The following is a 21,423-nucleotide window of genomic DNA, read 5'->3' as shown; positions in this document are numbered from 1 at the left end:
AGAAAGCTGCCGACAAAAGGAGGTATAGCTTTACTGGGTGCAGCACTACACATCCCAGGAGTAGACAGATCATCAATGACACACCTTCAATAAAAACTTCCAAACCCTTGTCCTTTTTTGTTCCTTTGAGAAAATGGTAAAGCAATTTGCATTTACAGCCCATTTCCTGTTACCAAAATACCCCTTAACTTTTTCTTTTCTTTTCTTTTTTATGGTCAGCATAAATAGAACCAAATTGTCAAATCGCAGCTATTCTGTGTGCAGCCGATACAAATAGGTCTGATTTCCAGCCAGCCATAAAACAATTACTGCTAAATTCCTACCGCTCTTTGATACCAGGTTATCCGGAGCTTCAAAGCCAGTCTCTAGGTCTGTTCTGAGGGCACTGCTGAGAACAACAGAAACACAGAAGACAGAATGCCCGCAGCTCCCACAGGCACACAAAGACATGACTACACAAGTAAGCCAATTCTGCAGAGTTGAATTGGAGAACTAGAGAGTTGGGAAACTGACTTTGTATGGTATGGCTCCACGGGACTATCTTCCTGGAAATCATAAAGGCTGTTGTGCCCATTCTCAACTTCAAAAAAGTTAAGAAACACTTTGCTTTCAGAGAAATTTTCTGATTTACTAAAATAACTTATCCCCAGGGAACGTACTGGCATAGAAGGAAACTGCAGGGTCTTAAGCACATAAATAACTCTACAGAACAATATTTATGTGATGCAGCAAAACTCATTAAAGCTGTACATTTTGAATAAGGTTAATTTTGGTCAGAACAGCACCAGAGGAAGCTTTTGAACAACTTATGTTTTGCCTATAAACTAATAGGACTGCATTCTCACAGGGCTCATAAAACATTGCTGCAGTGGGAGATGACATGCAAACACACAACACATACAGCACACACATGCTCTATAAACAACAGTGGGGGGGAGGCCAGCTAATTCGCAGCATTAGCATGCGTCCTGTGCAATAAGGAGAAGATATGAATTCCAATTACAGAAATTTACTATTTGACATCTTGGATGGGCGACAATCATAACATGATTATGAAATCTCCCACTGCCCAAATTCTTAAAATACAAATTTTGTTGGGCCGGCAAGATGGCTCAGAGGTTAGAGGCACTTGCAGCCAAGTCTGACAAAGTGAGCTTCATCCCTGAACCCACATGACAGAGGGGGAGAAGAGACTCCACGAGCTGTCGTCTGACATCCCACTCATGCCATGGTACACACATGCCACATACATACATAAAGTAAATGCAAAAAAAGCTAGTAAAGCTGACACACATGCAAACATACTCATGAACATCTTTAACAATACGTATCAGCACAAAAGAAAACATCATTTTTACTGAGATGTGTCCTCTCTTTAAAAAAATTCTTCCTATCAGCAACTCCAAGCCAAAAGGTTTTTTTTTTTCTTAACCCAAAACTTTTGGCAGTTCGATTACGATATGCCAAGATTTCAAATTAAGTAGTTGCCAAACATGGCTGTGAATGGAAAGTGCAGTTGGTATGGGCTTCCTCTGTAGAAAAGCAGAGTGTTTCAGACACAGCACAAAAAGTACAGGGCATCTGTTTTCTGCCTCTAACTCCGCCTGTCTGCTACCGAAGTCCTTTAAAACAGAGCTGAGTTGGCAATCTTCGGCTATCAAACCAAGGGCCCACTTATGCACACATAGCCAAAGACATGCAGCTACACTGCTTTCTCCAATCTGTACAAGTCAGTTCTTAGAATTCCACACAACCCTTCCCATTCACGAGAGCCACCTGTGTACAGCCCTGATCCCCCGAGCAGCTTTTATCTCTTAGCCTGGCATCTAGAATTGGTACTAAATTTCTTCATAACAACGTGATTGTGTAATCTCTCAAATTTAATTACATTCTCCCCCTCTGGAGCTTTTTAGCCAAGGCTAAATGCATTAACATACAACAAAATTCTCAACATGAGTGACAAAAATGCATTAAAAGTAACCTTTAATCCATGCTATTTAACTGATTTTATTCTATTTTGGCACGTTTGAAATAACTCATCTAAGGATTAGTTAGGCTTTTCTACACTTCTTTTTATCAGGACTCGACCATTCTTGATTTAGTTTTGAGAGAAAAGGGTTTGCAAAAACTGTAATAATCTCCCAGCTGGAGATGGCTGGAAGGTCCGTCAGTCCGCTTTGTGCCCTTAATTTGCAGGAAGGCTCTGTGCTCTTCGGCCCTCGTGTCCCAGCCCGCACTGATAAAGTACTTATAGACCAGCTATTTCAGATTAATGAAGAGCCCAGTAAAATCTTATGTTAAATGGCTGTGAACTTTCTCTTTAAAGTACCCAACTGCATCTTCAGTCTGACTGCATTAAAACCTTAACTCTCATAATCTGTCTCAATACTGTCCATGAGAGCGGGCAAAGGCAGTCTTCAGATGTTTAAGAAGTATTATTTTCAAATAGAGGAGAAGGAATCCAAAACTTCAGACTATGAATTCAGATGGAATAGCTGGAGCCTCGGGGCAAACACACGGGTTTAATCGCACAGCCAGCGGTGGTTCCCAACTCTTGCCCTCTCCAGCCCTAGCAGTGAAGGACTGCCCTGCCCTGCAAACCTACAGCAAGCATGGGACAGAGAATGCAGCGCTGCTGGAGTTTGGAAGACTATGACACTGATACTGGTGGTGCACGCCGTTGCTCTAATTCTACACTTAATCCAAAATGAGTTTGAAGTCGAAGACTTGATACTCCCCTCCCTCTACACATCACACCTAAAAGTGCAGCAGAGTGCCCAATTATCAAAGATTAGAGCTCGGCTTTCACAACTCCTGTGCAGTCTCCACATCCAAAAGCAAAGTCAAACTGAAAAAATATGAGTTGAAGTTCTCAGATCTGCCTGAATAGAAGCAGAAAGGTAATAGACATGCATGCCATACTCCAAGACATGAAACTCTATTAATGCTTTTAAAAAATTCTCATTTTCTGCTATACTACATACCAGTGAGGCAGAGGCTCACATGCCAAGCACAGAGGGCATATCCAACACAGCCAGATTAGGACGGCGGCATCAGAAACTAACAGGGGTTAAATAATTTCTTTTGTGAGGCCATGCAAAACCTACAGCAGCTGCCTAACCATGCTTTTCCGAACACAGCCAATGCCCAAGGAAGCCGTCCAAGGCAGCACTGGCCTGGTAACCAGATCGTAGAGATTTCCTTTTCAGCCAAGGAAAGGGACAGTGAAAACAAATTATCCCTCGGTCAGCAAGCTTTCTTGACAAGCTAATTTTTACTAACCTTCAACGTTTACCCTCCTGTGCATCGACTAGAGCTGTGTCTTTCTGTGTGTGTAGACAACCTTTATAACTCCTAAACGCTGGCTGCACGAGATAAACTTGAGATAGGTATCACTTCTTTAGAGCCACTTACCAAAACTCCTGGGAAGAGAGTTAGCTATTCAAGGGCAGAAAGGAGCCAAAGGAAAAAGGTAAGCATTTAGCCACTGTAAAACGTTTAGCAACTGATCTCTGACTCTATCAGTGGAGAAAACTACAGAATTTGTGTCATTTCTATATGACCTCAGACACTGGGCAATGATTCTTATGAAGAACAAACTTGGTTCCTCAAGGCCAAGGATTTTCCATCTAAAAGTACTTACACCATCTAAAGTAAACACAAAAGCCATCTTCTTACCGACCGTTGACACCCAGTCTCAACGACACATTTGAGATACTGATACCTCAAGTCTTTTCTACCTAGTCTGTGAAAAACAAGTATTTCACCTAGCCAGGAAGATTAGCTAATTATTTAGATAGAAATCCAATGCTCTTCATAAGTCAAGTCTTTGAAGCATGTGAGTCAGAAACCAGTGAGCTAACAAAACTATATTCCAATACAGCTAGGAATCACAGGTTCACATAGGAAAGAGTCTAAATAACTTAGTTATGTAGAAATAGACAGGACTTTAATATTTATACTAAATTATCTCATTTGTGTCCATGTGCCTAAGGAGCCAGAACACTAGCTAAATTTTAAGCTATTGTATATTCCTGCTACACACTGAAGATAAGAGGTTCTGACTAGAACCATATCAGATACACTTTCTACTGTGAAAAGACCACATATTTGTACATTGCTGTAGGAGAAATCTGGCTTCAATGGGGTTTCCACAAGATTAGGAATTGTTTAAAAACTAAGAATTAAAATACACATATTAATGGATAGTCCTCCATTCACACATTATGGCTTGTTTTAAAAGCTAAATCCCAAATACTAGATTAATATGCTGTACTTTTGTAGGCTTAAGCCATAAATTCTTCAAACACAATTAAATAAATTAGTACTTCTACTAATTACAGATGGGAATTCAGCAATGTAATGCTATCTCTGTATTTCCTATAGCTTGGGAATTTAACTGGCCATGTTCAATATAATGCACTTACGGATCTCAGAGCCCACTGACTGTAAAATCTCCCATGGAGACTGAAGACCACCCATTGAAAACAGTACATTACTGCCCCAAGCAAGAAGCTAGCACACAGGACTGGTCACTCAAGTCTTTCAAATACTATTTTATTGAGGAATTGTGGGAGGTGGCGGAGGGGGAAAAGGAGGGCTCATGAGTGGATGGGGGAGGGAAACTCAGACAGAAATAACAGAAAAGTCTAAAGCCCAGGTCCCTGGAGCACCCCCATTCCTCACTCTACCCCCACCATTGAAAAGGCTACATAAACAAAATCCTAAGTGCTCAGTTTCAGAGAGAATTACATGATATTGTTTTCAACAGTCTACAAAGTACTTTTATTTGAAAAGCTGCTTCTCCCCTGTTATAAACCATTTTATTCCACACTAATTTCAGACAAGAGAAGACTGAGGGGTGTGGGGGTGGAGTCAGGAAAAATTCACTCAGTGTCTGTCAGTGCCTTAAATGGTTGATCCAATAAAGCGCCTTTAGAGAAAACTTTTAAGTCTATTTTTTTCCCTCCGAGTAAGCAAATCATACATGAGGGCTTTTCTTTTCTGGGGGACTGCACCCTGTCTCTTTAAATGCCAGGCCTGCCCCATTTCCCACGCATTCAATGAAAGCCCCACGTTTGCTGGCCTCCGGCCCACAATGTCAAGTAGTTTTCTTGCTATTGAATTTCAAGATTATTCTTTTGGATCATTTGCCCTTTAGTTTTAGGCATGCCACTGCAAAAATAATGTCTTTCTATGATGACATAAAGAAAACTCGGAGCCCTCTACAAGCCCACAAGTAGAGAACACCTTGCCCTCTGGTGCCTCTTTGCTGCAAAATATGCTCCGCTACATAAGCTGCAAATAAAGGCTATTATCCACTATCTGGAACGACCATGGCCTTGCCCATCCAGTAACAAGACACACAAGTATACTCATTTAACAGAGTCTGGAGTCTCAGTACTCAAGCCGGCCCTCTAGAGTATCCCAACTCTCAAGTCCTCAACTTAGCCCACTGGGTACACAGTTGGAATAAATCTTAAAACGGTGACTTTATTTAAAAGCAATTACTTTATTGCCCGTTATTTCTGGCTATGCAAGTTAATGATCAGAGACAGGAGCACATAAATGCTTCGAGTCGGAGTCACAGAACTGGTGTTGCTGTCCTTGTTCATACCTCAGTCCTAAGGGAAGGAATCCACGCCACTACAAAGCCCATTTAGAATTCTCTCAAAAGGAACGGGTTGAGAAAATTAATCAGCAGAACTAAACTAAGTTCAAGGGAAATAATGTCATTCCAAACTCTAGCATATAGAGCTTGAAATATCAACTTTACCCAAGTAGCTCATTAGGAAACACCCAGGTCACAAACATCAGTTTTTACGTGCAAAAAGAATTCTAAGGTGGAGTTAATCTAAACATGCTTTTGTAAAAAAGCATCTAATGCTAAAGAGAAAATAGGTACTTATACTTGGCCTACAACTTCGTTATGTATTGGTCCACAGTACATTTGTGATAAGTTTATGATAAAAAGGAAAAGGTGTTTCCTAAGAAATCACAACATTAAATACAAAATATGCAAGAAAGACATCTTAGAAGAAAACTGAAATTAACCATCTCATTTTGGAATTTCTTTTTTTTTTAAACACATTCATAGCAATCATCTATATTGTAAATAAAGCATGTAGTTTTATTTTCATTTTTCAAAACTTACTTTCACAGTTTACATGTGAAATCCAACTAAAACTACATTAGTGGGATTGGAGAGATGCCTCAGCATCTCCAATTCCAGGACACATGACACAAGGTGCACAGACATATATACATATATGCATGTAAAACACTTATACACACAAAATAAATCTAAACATTATGCATAAAACGTATTATACCACTGGCTTTTTAAATACCTGTTTTATTTCTAGCTGTGCACGTGTGTGTGTGCGCGTGCATGCGTGTGTGCGTGCGTGCGTGCCTGTGTGTGTGTGTGTGTGTGTGTGTGTGTGTGTGTGTGTATGTGTGTGTGTGTGTGTAGGCCGGAGGCATGAGATCCCCTGGGGCTAGAGTTACATGTGGTTTTAAAGCACTCAATACGAAGGTTGAGAGCCAAACTCAGGTCCTCTGCAGGAGCAGTATAGGCTCTAAGGGATGAGCTAATTCTCCCACCCTCCTGAAATTGTTTTCATGCAACACACACCCACTCTCTACCCAAAAAGAACTGTTTTCCCTGTCCCAAGTGTATTATTCTGCCTGACTTTGATACCTTTTATTAACCATCTCATGACCAACTTTTAAACCACATACAAAGATCAATGACCTGGGAGTAGGCCTCTCCTTCCAAGTATAGACTTTATCAATTATTAATAGTGTCACTATAAATCTGAGCAATTTCATGAGCATCATTTCATTTGTTAGTCCGTTTTCAAAGTCAGATGCCGGCTTTGGAAATGTTTCTAACACTACACATTAAGAAGGTAGGCTAATTAACAAAGTTACCAAAATCTCACAGGCAAAAAAAAAAAAAAAAATCAAACATCAGAAACATCCCTATATACTCCAAAAATGTAGTTCCCCCCTCGTTATCTTCGGGTTCCACATCTGAAGACCCAGTGAGCACGGGTGGAAGGGAAGAGCTTTGTACTTCAGACACACAGATGAGGAGTCAGGGACTCAGCTCACAGAATAGTACAGAAGGCCCTGGGTACCTTCCTCAACTCCAAAACCAACAACAACCAAGTACACACAGTAACTCTTTGCAGAGCATTTCATTTTACCAGGGATTGTAAGCAATCAGGAAACCAACAGCTCAAGGTATATACTTGGAAGTCTGTAGTATACGGCAACTCCAAGCCACTCATGTAAGGAACTTCAGCAGCCACAAATCATGGTATTGAAAGCAGTCTTGATGTCCATCCACCCCCCGCCCCAGACAACAAGAACCGAAACATGACTGTATCTGCTACAAAAAAATGCCTTAAATGATATAATAAGTAAAATTAATATAAAAATATATTTCACAACCACAACACAATATAAATTAAGAAAAATTTAAGACATGTTCTACATGTGTCTCTTGAAAGTTTAAACATCACTCAGGTTAACATCTATGATAATATTTATAGTGATATTAAAGGAAATGATTTAATAAGACATGATGATAAAATTTGTATGTATTGAGATATGAAAATATTCCTGGGGTGGGGGGGAACAGTCCTGCTTATGTCCCAAATGACATCACTACTTTTCAGGAAACAACATCTTACTATAAAAGTGTCTATGCATCCATTTAAATTTCTAGTTTTAGTCTCATATAGGTAAGCATGTACAATCAAGAAAGCTTGAGAGATAGGCCCTGATTCATATTAATTAATGTTTTAAAGCTTGAAGCTAGTCATGGTGGTCCACACTCATAATCCTGTCATTTGGGAGAGAGGCAGGAACATCATTAAAGTTCAATGCCAGCCTGGGAAATATACTAAGTTCTAGCCAACCAGAGCTATAAGTGAGAGACCCAGTCTCAGAAAACAAAGGCTGGGAGCTAACTCAGTGGGTAAAGTGACTGCTTTAGAAGCTCAAGAACCTGAGTTCAATCCCCCAGAGACCACATTAAAAAAGAATTGTCTTACGCAGGTGTGATGCATGTACTCCAGAGGTTGTCACAGGAGGATCCTTGGGGCCTACTGGAGGAGTAACCAAACAGCCTACTCTAGACTATCTTGAAAAGTCCTAAGATAGTGAAAGACATGGTCTCAAAAACAAACAAAAGCCAGGAGTGGCATGCACCTTTAATCCCAGGCAGGCAGATCACTGTGAGTTCAAGGTCTGCCTGGTCTACACAGTTAGTTCCAAGACAGCCAAGAGCTATGTAGGGAGACTGTGTGTGTGTGTGTGTCTGTCTGTCTGTCTGTCTGTCTGTAATTCTGTGTGTCTGTATCTGTATATATGTATAAAACTAACATAATATTATATTATATAAAAAAGACCCACAGTGCACAGCACCTGTCCTCCAGCCTCAAGCAAGCACAGGCACAACACATACTCGTAGAAGACAAAAGAAAAAAAATCTCATAAAAATCCAACAAACTTCATTAGCAACAGAAAGAGGCTCCTGATCACCTGTTCCTTGGGTCTGTCTCCCATTAGTGTTGTGCTGGGTTGGGCATGCACAATGTTCAGGCCTCAGCACTATAACACACCACACACACACACACACACACACACACTTCACTGAAGCATTTCCTTCCATTCTTTTTACTGATGCAATTATACCTATCACAAGTCTATCAAAATGTGTATTTTAAAAAATGAACAATTGTGATCATTCTGATAGAAAGAAAAACTAAATCAAGTGCCAAAACCAGCAATGGGAACGAATGTCAAGAAAGAGCCCCTGCTGAAAAACGCAGTGTCAAGTAGCGTTTACCCCTTTCCAACACAAGAAACCCCTCACTGTGTGCTGCTCCACAGACAGCATCAGGATTTGTACAGCTTACATAAATGAGGTCTTGGGCTCTAGACAATCATCTGACAGTTTCCCTTGGCAAGTTGAAATGATAACAATATCGATATCCTTTTCCTTTGACCTAAAGGTATCTATAGCATTTCTCAGCCAAGAAATGAGGAACAGCTGCCTTTCAAACCAACTTCAATTAAGATTCAATTAAGAGCGTTTTATAATGCTACCTAAATTGTTAAGCTGATAATTTTCCAAGTATGTGGAATGACCAAATACTAGGTTATCCTTTCTTTCACCCTACTTACATACAATACAGGTCCAGTATGTCAATCATTACTCCAGCAGAGGGAACAAGCAGATATGTGGTAAATTACACCTCAGAGAATCAAATCAACTGACACACTCTCATATCAAATGCAGGAGTGGGGGTGGGGAGGTAGTCAAAATAAAGACATGAAAAATACAAGGACCCCTCTGACACAATCAAGACTTGCACTTGAAGAAGTCCCAAATAGCCAGTCAGTGGTGGTGCATGCCTTTAAACCCAGCACTCAGGAGGCAGAGGCAGGTGGATCTTAGTAATTTCAAGGCCAGCCTGGTCTACAAAGCAAGTTCCAGGACAGCCAGTACTGTTTCCTCCAAAAAACTAAAAAGTTCCAAATAAAGACAGTGTTTCTCTGGACACTAAAATGTTGCAACCCATAAGAAGTTGCTGGTGGTTAATGTAAATGGTATCAATCCAGTCAGGAATACAACCAAAACCTACCATAAGATTATAAAATATTGACGCCCATATATCAATTTACACAGAAAACACTGTCCACACTAGGGGTGTCTATCAGTGTAGGACACTTAGTGGTTAGACAGTAGAGACACTGGGTCAGATCTGGAGCCTCCAAAAATGAAAAGGGGGACAAGAACCTTTTCCAAATAATTTTCCTTAGGAAAAAAGAAAATTAAATACAATAGCACAAGTACATTGCCTGGCAAGATAAGGAATGGATACTTAACAAATGAAGGTTACCATGTTGTTGTCATAAAAACATTAGACCAATTACAAACATGGATTTGCTCTTTACAAAAATTATAAAAACAGTATTTCAGAGCTTGAAAATTCCAGTTTTTTTGCAGGGCGTTGGTGGCGCACGCCTTTAATCCCAGCACTCGGGAGGCAGAGGCAGGCGGATCTCTGTGAATTCGAGGCCAGCCTGGTCTACCAAGAGAGTTCCAGGACAGCCTCCAAGACAATACAGAGAAACCCTGTCTTGAAAAACCAAAAAAAAAAAAAAAAAAAAAAAAAGGCTCCAGAGCACTTAATGCTTTTACAGGGGGCTCTTCCTACATCTGGTAGTTCCCAACCTCCTTTAACTCTAACTCTAGGGACTCTGATACCCTCTTCTGGCCATTGTGGGTACTGAATTCCAGTGCACACAGACTCACACACTGACACACACACATATATATACCTCATTTTTAAGATGGGGGAGGAACATCAGGGTTTAAAAAAAATGACAAGATGGCTTGCCACACAAGCCTGATGACCCTGAGTTCAATCCCCAGGATCCACATGGTGAAAGGACAGAGTGGTCTTTCAAAAGTTGTCCTCTGACCTATATGCACATGCCCTGACTCATGCATTCCCACTCTTACACAAAAACACATCACACACAGACACACACACAGACACACACACACACAAAATGTTTTACTAATAAAAATTATTAAGAAAAGGGGGTCTGGGTGTGGTGGTGCATGCTTTTAACCCCAGTAAAAGCAGGCAGATATCTGTGAGTTTGAGGTCAACCTGGACTATACAGTGATTTCCAGGTCAGCCAAGGTATATAAAGTATGAAACTGTCTCAAGGAGGCAATTTTATTTTTACCTATTAACAAAGCTAGACCCATTCTAGAAAAAGTGACTCAACATACACAATGTTTTTCACTAAATTCAAATAATAGGTGTTTTTTTTTGGGGGGGGGGTTGTTGCATAATCAGTTCTTGAGCTACAGAAGGAATGAGTTTCAGAAATGAGAAGCAACTCACAGTTTAGCGGGGTACAAGACACAGCTAGGACTGCAAAACCCTTTCTTACTTGTACTTTGTTACAATAATGTCCCAGACTGCCAGTCTCTAGAAAGTGTATCATAAAGGCATGTGTATAGGATCTAGTGATACAGAAACCCAGTATTGTCCCCTGACACATGCTAAGAGAAACTGGACAGATACACAGACAGGGACAGGAAAGGGCAGCAGGGGATGAGCATGTAACATGTGACACCTGCTGCTCCATGCTGCATTTGAGGCAGAGCTTCCTGCAAGCCACTCGCCTCGCACACACAGAAGCCACACAAGGAAGCACGGTGTGACAGCTCGGTGCCATAAACACACTAAATAACGCATCCCTAAAGGCACGCAAACCTCTGCAGCACAAACTCTTTGTTACATATGTGCTTCAAAGTAGCAACCGGAATTAGAAGAGGAAACAAAACAGGAAAAAAAGGTTTTGTTAAATAGAATGTTACTTTCACAGTAACAAAGCTTTCACTACTCAACAATACATACAAACAGTGGGGAGTATGGATGACAAGAGAGGGACAGCCTTGTCTTTTACTATTCTAAGTATAACAGGTGCTCATCAAAATGAACAGGCACCAGAACTACTGAAACAGACCTTTCCTCCAAAACCCTTTGAGGGAGAAGGAAGTGAACACAAAACTTTGCTGCAACTAAGTTTATGACTAGAAACATGACAAGTTCCCTGTTCTCTAAGACATGGCTAACATTTTTTAAATAACGGGACCTTTTTTTAACTGGGGGGAGGGAGGTACGTGCATGTGAGTGCAGGGGCCTATAGAGGTGCTGATCTCTGGAGCTGGAGTCAGAGGCAGGTATGAAGCACCCGACACGGATGCTGGGAATCAGTCAAGTCTCTGCAAGAGTGTTGCATGCTCTTACCTACTAGGACATATTCCTAGACCCACCCTGAACGACTATTAACATTTGAAGAAATTGTTAAAATATACTTTGCTTTTTAAGATTGCCATATATGCACCAAACATTTGGCCTGGCTTAGATGATAACATAACTGATAAATTCTACTGAAAAGAAAGGAACAAATGAACCAAAACAGCTTTCACAAAATTAAAAATTTTCAAATTAAAAATATATTTGAGTCTGAGAATACCAATCTTCAAACATAATTAAGTTCAACTAATCTTTACAGTCAAAAATGAGTATTACTCGTGTTCCCTAAAAAAGAAAGCTAACTCTGAAAGCCAGCAAGATGGCTCAGGGGATAAAGGCGCTGGCTGCCAAACTTACTTTGTGTGCTTGAGACCCACGAGATGGAAGGAACAAAACAATTGTTGCAGGTTCAAAGCATACATACATGCATACACATAAAAAACAAACAAATGCCTTGAATTCCAGCACTTAAGAGGCAGAAGGAGGACCCCTGTGAGTTCAAGGACAACTCAGTCAGAGGGATACATAGTGAGGCCCTGTGGGGGGGAGGGATAAAGGGGGCGAGACAGACAGACAGACAGACAGAGGCAGACAGAGAGGGGAGGGCTAGAAAGACGGGCTATGGGTTAAAAAGGACTGGTTGCTCTTGCAGAGCTCTTGGCAGCACCCACATGGCAACTCACAACCTCCATAACTCAAATCCAGGAGACCCAATGCCCTCTTCCTCTTCCTCTCAGTCATCAGGTACATACATGGTACACAGACATACATGCAGGTAAAACACACACACACACACACACACACACACACACACATACACTAAAAGAGAAAAAAATTTTAAAAACTAACTACAAAGAAATGGTTTTAAAATAGCTTTTTAAATGAAAATGGCAATGGTCACTGGCTTTTCTGCTACCTACTAAATAAATCAAACCTAAATATTAGTCTTATCATTTTAAAAACTCGGTAATAGCCTTCTTAGGCTCAGCCACAGCAAACTTTTTACACTCTAAATAATGTAGTAACACAAAAGTATTTCTTATAGCAAGATTCTACATCTTTCATTCACTGAAAGAATGGCAAAAACAGCAGTCGGGAGGGGCAATCCATCAGGAGAAGGCTGCTAGCCACCATGCACCAACAGCTTTCCTAATGCTTTGGTACAAGGGAAATTTTTTTAAAGATTTATCTTGTGTGTGAATGTTTTGACTACATGTGTGTTGTGCGCCATGTGCATTCCTAGTGCCCACAGGAGCAAAATGTATCCAATCCCCTGTAACTGGAGTTACGTGAGCTGCAAGAAGCCAATGTGCTGGGAACTGAACCTGGGTCCTCTCCCAAAGCAGCAAGTTCTCTTAACCATGGAGCCGTCTTTCCAGCCCCCACCCCAGGAGTGTATCTTAAATCAATCCAGAAAAGGAATTTGACTTTATATGAAAGCCACAGTACTTTTTCCTTTAAAATATGACCTACCATGGTCATTACCACGTAATTAAATCCTAGGTCATGCCTGCAGAAGCAGTTATGACTGAACATTTCTCGGCTGATATGAGTGAAGAGTTACTCAACGCTTCACAAGTAAACAGTGGCCACCATTTACTACCAGTTCTCTTTGCACAGTTACTCTGTGACTCACTCTGTCTACATGTAAGATCACTGCACCTTTCTAAGCGTCTGATTCAAAGGAAAAAGAGAGCTGGGGCTGTAGCTCAGCTGCTTAAGAGCTTGCCTAGCAGACAAGAAACCCTAAGTCTGACCCCCCAGCAGCACACAAACTACCCGGGTATGCTAACACATGCACGGCAGGCTAACACATACACAGAATCCTAGCACTTAGCACTTGAAGGGAAAGGCAGGAGGGAGGATCAGAAGCTCAAGGCCAATCTCAACCCAAAGCTAGCTTGGGTTATGTGAGACGCTCTCCAGATAAATAAGCAAATCAAGAAATAAAACAAGAGTACGCAAAAACGGAGAACCTCACGCGAGGTCCCCTGCCCTAAGACACATAAGCTCACTGGAGGCAGGGACTTCTCTTTTATCATCTCCCCAGCCTTCTGCTTATCTTGCAAATACAAATAAAGGCTGCTGGTTAGGCAAATTCTCACATTTACAAACTAGATCCTAAAACCAAAGGAAGCCCAGGTTAAATAAATAGATCAATCTGACAAAATTAGTACCTTGTATACAGCACAAATGGCTATGAAAAAAAAGGGCGTTCAACACAACAGATTAGCATCCTATAAAAAGCAACAAAACATAATATGAACATCCCAATCACTTTCTGAAAAATTTTTAAAAAAAAGAAAAAGAACTCAATAAAAGAGAATCTAGAAGCAAGGCATGATGGCAACATGAAGGCAAGTTTGTGATGAGTTCCAGCCTAGCCTAAAATACACAGCAAAGTCTTATCTCAAAAAACCAAACAAAAAAAAAATATGATCAGTAAACAACATGTAAAAATGCCTAAAATGCTTCCAATATGAACAAACACTAACCACAAACAAAAATATTCCATTTCTATTAGACATCAAAATGCAATCAAAAGATAACACACAAATAGCCTATACTGACAAAAAATGTGGAGGGAAGAAATGGAACTCATTTCTGACCACATCTAGTGCAGACAGAGATGCACATGTCAGCATCAGTGACCGCTGCTAAGCTGGTTTACAAACTCTGGTCCACGTGCACAAAGAGTGAGGTACAAGGACGCACACTACAGAAAATGACCTGCACAGTCCTCCTTGACGTAGGAAAAGCAAAACCAACACACAACGCATCCCATGGCGAAACCCTGGAGAAAGGACAGCAAAAGGATGAACTGAGTCCTGCGGCTGAAAGGTGGCGAGGTTAAAAACACCATCCTGAGGGAAGGCTCAAGATGCAAAAGCATTCATTCCTGAGGGAAGGCTCAAGATGCAAAAGCATTCATTCATTCCTGAGGGAAGGCTCAAGATGCAAAAGCATTCATTCCTGAGGGAAGGCTCAAGATGCAAAAGCATTCATTCCTGAGGGGAGTGTTCTGGCATGCACTGGCAATGAGTGTGCAATCTGGACATCTTAAAGACACCCAATTGTGTATTGTAAAGGAGTAACTTTTATGGTATGTGAATTTTATCTCAATTTAAAAAAATAAACAAATTTAGTCAGTGGGGACACCCACCAAGTTGACTTTAGACTGGCACTTACAAAATGTAAGCACACTAATGCAGATAGACAGTAGAAGAAAAGCTAAAGAGGTAGAAGAAAACTTGGGGAAGCATTTAAAAACCTTTGGATACACCTATAACACGTAATTCTTTAGAACTGAAACAAGAAACTAAGTAAGATAAAAATATAAATATTCGGTGGGCAGTGGTGGCGCACGCCTTTAATCCCAGCACTTAGGAGGCAGAGGCAGGCGGATCTCTGTGAGCTCGAGACCAGCCTGGTCTACAAGAACTAATTCCAGGACAGGATCTAAACCCCCCCCAAAAAATTATGTATATATATTTATTCTTTTTGGTAGTACAAATTTGAGTGTTCGTTTTATATTTCCTTTTATTTATTTTAGTTTTTCGTGACAGGATTTCTCTGTGTAGCTTTGGAACCCATCCTGGAACTTACCTATAGTTCAGGTTGGCCTCAAACTCATGAAGATCCACCTGCCTCTGCCTCCTGAGTGCTGGGATTAAAGGCATACACAGCTACCACCCACCATAGTTCTTTGAGTAAGGTATGATAGTGAAAGACTTTAATCCCAGTATTTGGGAGTCAGAAGTAGGTGGATCACTGAGGTCCAGTCCAGCCAAGGCTACATAGTTGAAACCCAGTCTCAAAGAAAGAAAAAAAGCAACTATGAACTCCAAAGAACATAAAACAGGCACATCACGAAAGGCAAACAGTAAATAAATACATGTGAATTAAAATGCATTTGACACTACTGATCAAATAAATGCAAATTAAAATGAGGTATTTATTTCAAGACACAAATTGACAGGGTTTTCTGTCTTTCTTTTTTTAAACTTTTAATTTCAAGTATTAGTAACCACATAGGAAAATAGGTTATGCTCTAACCCCTGAGTACAGATAAACTAGAAAGTTTATACTGTTTGGAAGGAAGTTCATGAACACATACAAAACCCTAAAATCTGTAAATTTTTGTTTTTGGTTTTGAGATAGAATTTCACTTTGTGGCCTTGACTGACCTGGCACTCACTTGTAGACCAGGCTAACCTTGAACTCACAGATAATGGCCTACTTCTGCCTCCAAAGCGATGGGATTAAAGGCATGCACCACCACATCCAGCTTTAAAAAATATCTATATGCTCTGTGACTCTATCTCCTTTATAAAAATAAAATCATGAAAATGAATGTCAAGGATGTCCAGTGCAACATTATTCAAAATGAAATCATAATAGGGAGTAATCTAAAGGTTCAAACCAAAAATGATAAATCCATAGTTAATGTAATGCTATGAAACTGAGTAGTGTAAAGAGGATTTTCTATGGAAGTGGAAATGCTCATCTGTCTATCCTCAGTGCCAAGCAGTTTTCTAATCACTCCAAAATGTACCTGTTGAGTGAGGTAATATTCATTAATAGGGCTAGGTGTGTGTGTGTGTGTGTGTGTGTGTGTGTGTGTGTATACCTTTAACCCCTTAGCTGAGGCAGATTGATCTCTGAGACCAAGAACAGTCTTGTGTACATTAAGAGTTCCAGGCCAAGCCAGCGGTGGTGGCACACACCTTTAATCCCAGAACTCAGGAGGCAGAGGCAGGAGGATCACTGGGAGTTCAAGACCAGCCTGGTCTACAGAGTGAACTCCAAGACAGACTCCAAAACTACACAGACAAACCTTATCTCGTAAAAATAGGTAGGTAGGTAGGTAGGTAGGTAGGTAGGTAGGCAGGCAGGCAGGCAGGCAGGCAGACAAGCAGGTAGTTCAATTGATCAATGTGTAGGTCTGCATCTCAGAGCTAGAATTAGAGGCATTTGGAAACCACCAATGTAGTGCTGGGAACTGAACCAGGGTCCTCCAGAAGGGGAAGAGAAGGAAGAGAGAGACGGAGAGTCAGCTGTGTGCCATCTCTAAGACAAAATTATAGAAGCAATTGGTGCCTTACCAGAGGAAGTTCTACAGGGGTCACCTAAAATAATTGCTAACAAACTTCTGCATAATACAAAGTGTATATCATCAAAGAGTGTTGTAAAATCATCTAAAAATGCATTCAGTCAAACTCCAATTTGGAGTATCCTCTTGTGAAAAGAAACAGTGAGATAACTATTGTTTCTTTTTCTATAATGTGAGTATTATTATTGGCAACAATAGTAATGACTACAAAGAGAATTCACTTTGGACCTGGTAGGCATTCTTTCCATGCCAGACTGTATGCTTAATGCCTAGTTTATACTAGTCTGGAGTGTCTTCTGCAGACTACACTGCTCCTCAGACCTCTTTCTCAGGATGGTGACAATACAGATCTATTCACAGTGGCTCTAAGTTTCTTTGTCTCATCTCAATAGAACACAGTAAGTCTATCTGGGGCTGTGTAGCATGAAGCAACACAACTGAATGAGTATAGCCGTGGATACATTAGCCACTAGTCATATGAAGGAAATCAAACATTAAAGACATTTACACCATAAAATGCTACTTCTCACTATTTTCTGTTGCTTAAAAAATATTTTTCATTAAAACAATACATACTGGGGCTAGAGAAATGGCTCAGTGGTTTAAGAGCACTGACTGCTCTTGCAGAGAACCAAGGTTAAATCCCAGCACCCACATGGCAGTTCACAACTGTCTATAACTTCAAGGAGACACCTTCACACAGACTTACATGCAAGAAAAACATCAATGCACATAAAATAATAAAATTACTTTAAAAAAACAATATATACTGACAGGTCACAGGTTGGTTATTTTTTAGACAGAAAGACCCTCTGAAGTCTGATTTGTGAGAATACAGCCTGAAATTTCATGAGCTTAAGAATAAATGCATATCTAACCTTGGATTTACAAGTTGCAGTTCTACAACTATTCTCATAACACAAATTAAATTTTAAAAAGAACAACAACAACAACAAAAGACGATGACCCAAGGTGTCACCTAAGCTTTGGGGACAAATCTGTACTTCCTAGCCCTTATTCCTCTTCATCATGAGGCAAGAATACCTACTCCAAGACCACTCTTACCTGATTATATGCTTAGCTGTTTAAAGGGAAATCTCTTAGATTAGATTTGTATTACTTCTACTTCAGTCTTAAAGAGTAATATATGATCATCATGATCTTTTAAACATATGGGATTTTTGGGTTTTTTTGGTTTTTTTTTTCAAGTAAAATCCCATCACTATCACCACTAACATAAGAGGCACCTGCTCAAGGCAGCCATTGGCAGGACCAATGGTCAGCATCCAGAATCTCTTCACACACATATACATGTGCAATCTAAGGAAGCACATTCCTTAATGGATCACCTGGACAACAAGTTGCCTAACCAATGAATAGCTCTTTAAGATGTTCTGACATTTACATATAAATTTGCCACTTTTTACAGATTATCATCATTTACGTGCACTCACTTGAAGACCCCTATATGGCTTCCTTTTTTTTTTTCTATGAAAAAAGTCACAAGAAAAATTTGATCTGTTTGTATACTTTCGAGGTCATGCCTACTTGAAAATCCCTAATAAATCTCCTGGGTTCGATGATATACACATTAGAAAAGGCAATCAATTTTAGCCAAACGCCCTCCAAACTTCCCATGCCCAGTTGACATTTTCACCAGCCACAGATGAGAGTCCTCCAGCAATTCATCTGTCAAGTGGCTCGGGAAAGTGTGCTCATGCTGCTTCTCCCTGGTCCCTGGTCAGGGTAATTCCCATCAGAACCATATGCAACTGAGATTGACCCGCCAATGCCTAAACCAAAGGAGAGCTATAAGGGTACTCTGGTTATGTTTTATCTGCCCACTCAAAGGACTAAAGGCGACAAATAGAAGGCTATCAAATCATACCAGTGGCCAAATTAGCTTTCATAAAATAATAAGCAACAGCTTTCACATCATAAATGGCAATAGAACAGATTGCAATAGTAAGGATGGCTATAATTGGAAGTTCACTGAAACTTAGATCTGACTGAAAATGAAAACATTAATATTTTAAATGGAATGTTTTGAATATAACTATTCATTTCAGTCATATCAGACCAGCATAAATCTTTGGTAATAATACATAAGATATGGTCTTTTCCTGCAAATAGATAGTCTGAAAATGCATCAACTCTGACCTGCCTATTCTTCATTAGCTAATGGCTATTCTAGGCTTCACTATTTCATCAGAATCTCTTTTTCTAGGACTGTGTGCCAGTAGTTTCAAATTAAAGGTCTCCCACACGTCTTTGTGACAGAGTAAAACCTCATTAATTCAAATCCAATTAGCTCAATTCTGAAATGGTATATATAATTCTCATTTGGCAACAAGTTGAAAATACTATAATTTCTTCCTCTGCAAGTTCTCATAATATTATAGTTAAGTAAAGGAAATCAACCTGAAAATCAATTTGCTTTTCTAAACCAAGGATTACAAAGCTAAGGACTCATCCATCTTCATGGCTGAACAGTTCATGCTTAGATCTGGGGTTCCTCAGCTTATTAGCTACTGTATATAATGCAAGGGTATTAACTTGTCACTACTAAAGTTTAGAGTATAAGCCTTCCTTTTAACATATGTACTCAGATCTTTCTCAAATTCATTTTTGCAATTCCTCTGATTTCCAATTAGTTAAACTTCATCCTATCAATTATATCCACAGCATAGTAAGACACAGCACCTCAAAAGGTACTAGGAGAAACCTTATAAATGCCTGGCAATGTTATTCTTATCATTTTCAGAGGTTTGATAAATCAACCAATAGATCCCAGGGAACAGCACGCTTGGTGTTGCTTGAGTTTACAGCTAGTTATTCCCAACGAACAGTGAAACCTCTTGCAAGTTGAATCATTGTAATTACAGTATGACAAGGCCTCTCCTGGGCCATAGAAGTTGGCATTTTTCCCAGGACTTGTCACATCATGGGAACCACACAACACAAATAAAAATCCAAAAATAAACATTTTAAAAACAATGGCTTATAGACTGCATAAAGAAGAAACTCCACAGTTGAGAATTCAAATTGTGAAGTCCAATCAACAAATGCCCCTCACGAGAGAGACTGAGGAGACATTGCTGGTATCAAGGGCTCAACACACCTTGCAGGTGATGCCATGTGAACAGCAATCCACACACACACACACACACACACACACACACACACACACCTTCCCTCAGGCTGGACAGAAAATCATTCAGTATAGGAAACACAGGGCACCATCACCACTCACACCCACAGAAGCAGAGAAATGGTGGGAAAGAAAAAGGAGGGGTCCTTGATTTTATATGCCAACTGGTTCATTATCCAGGTGCCAAAAGTTACCTTAACAGCAACATTTTCTAAAAAACGAGCTGTTTTTCCTAAGACAACAAAATTGTTTTTTAAACTGTATTTTGCCTTGAAATGAACAGCCAAGTGGCAGTAGCAGAGTACCAAGGAGCTCCAAAGATGCTTTCTTTTGTTTAACTCCTTTGCAGTGGCTCTCCAGACATGGGAAGAGAGAGGGATCCCAACAAACACCATCCCCAGTCACCTGCACATAGCCTGGCAATGTACATTCTGGTCATGGCTTTGAGGAAGTACAAAATTAGACTGGCTGTCTATATGTTCATATAAAATGCTAACAAATGCTAAATGTTACCTCCTACAGGTCATGCATATTCCTACCTCTATTAGAAGATGGATGTATTCCTTAACCATTCAACAAAGCCCATCAAAATTTCAACTGGTCAAGTTTTGGAAAGGAGCTATAAACCTAACTGCTAAAGGCACAAAAATAAAATCCTACTGCCCAATATACAAACACTGAAAATAAGAACAAACACAAACACAAACTCTGCCACCTCAAAGGCATACATCCTTTCTCCTTTCTTTATCCAGCCCCTGAATGTTCAATAATTTCCACATCACTCTAAGCAGAATGGATTTATTATGATGTTACTCTAAGAAACTGCAGGAGTTCTAGATGCCAATAAAGATTACGGATCAAATGGGAGATAACTCCTAACCATTGTGTCGACTTAGATAAATAACCCTGCTCCCAAACAAAGCACCTTATTGTATTTGTACTGTTACCTCCAGTAATCCAACTAAAACAAGCAGACAGCAGCTTTCCAGAGGCAGGAGGAATAGAAACCAGTATTTTTCAAAGCCTCTTCAAACATGTTTTAAATGACACCCCTTTTCTCCACCCCCAAACTGTCCTGCTTTTTTTATTGAAGATGTTTAGGACCACAGAGCCCCCGGCAAGAGTACAGAAACCTGATTTTATGACTGAGGATCAAGGTGTAGAAACAACTGAAGAAAAAGGCAAAACAACATCATCGCCTGAAACTTAGCTTTCAACCTTACAGGAACTTCCCTCCCCTTGTGGGTCCCAACCAGAAGACACTTGAGAATGTGCTCCGTGTATCTACTGAACAGTAA

General features: G+C 40.1%; 1 protein-coding gene across 2 annotated transcripts in view; it reads right to left on the bottom strand.

Annotated features, from left to right (window-relative positions):
• Positions 1 to 21,423, bottom strand: part of Mllt3 (MLLT3 super elongation complex subunit) — a 255,427-nt gene that overhangs the window by 231,584 nt on the left and 2,420 nt on the right. The gene's annotated exons all lie outside the window — the stretch shown is intronic.

Source organism: Mesocricetus auratus, unplaced genomic scaffold (genome assembly GCF_017639785.1).
Source record: "Mesocricetus auratus isolate SY011 unplaced genomic scaffold, BCM_Maur_2.0 Super-Scaffold_100014, whole genome shotgun sequence".
NCBI lineage: Eukaryota > Metazoa > Chordata > Mammalia > Rodentia > Cricetidae > Mesocricetus > Mesocricetus auratus.
Note: the sequence above shows the minus strand (reverse complement) of the source record. Positions and strands in the feature narration are given on the sequence as shown.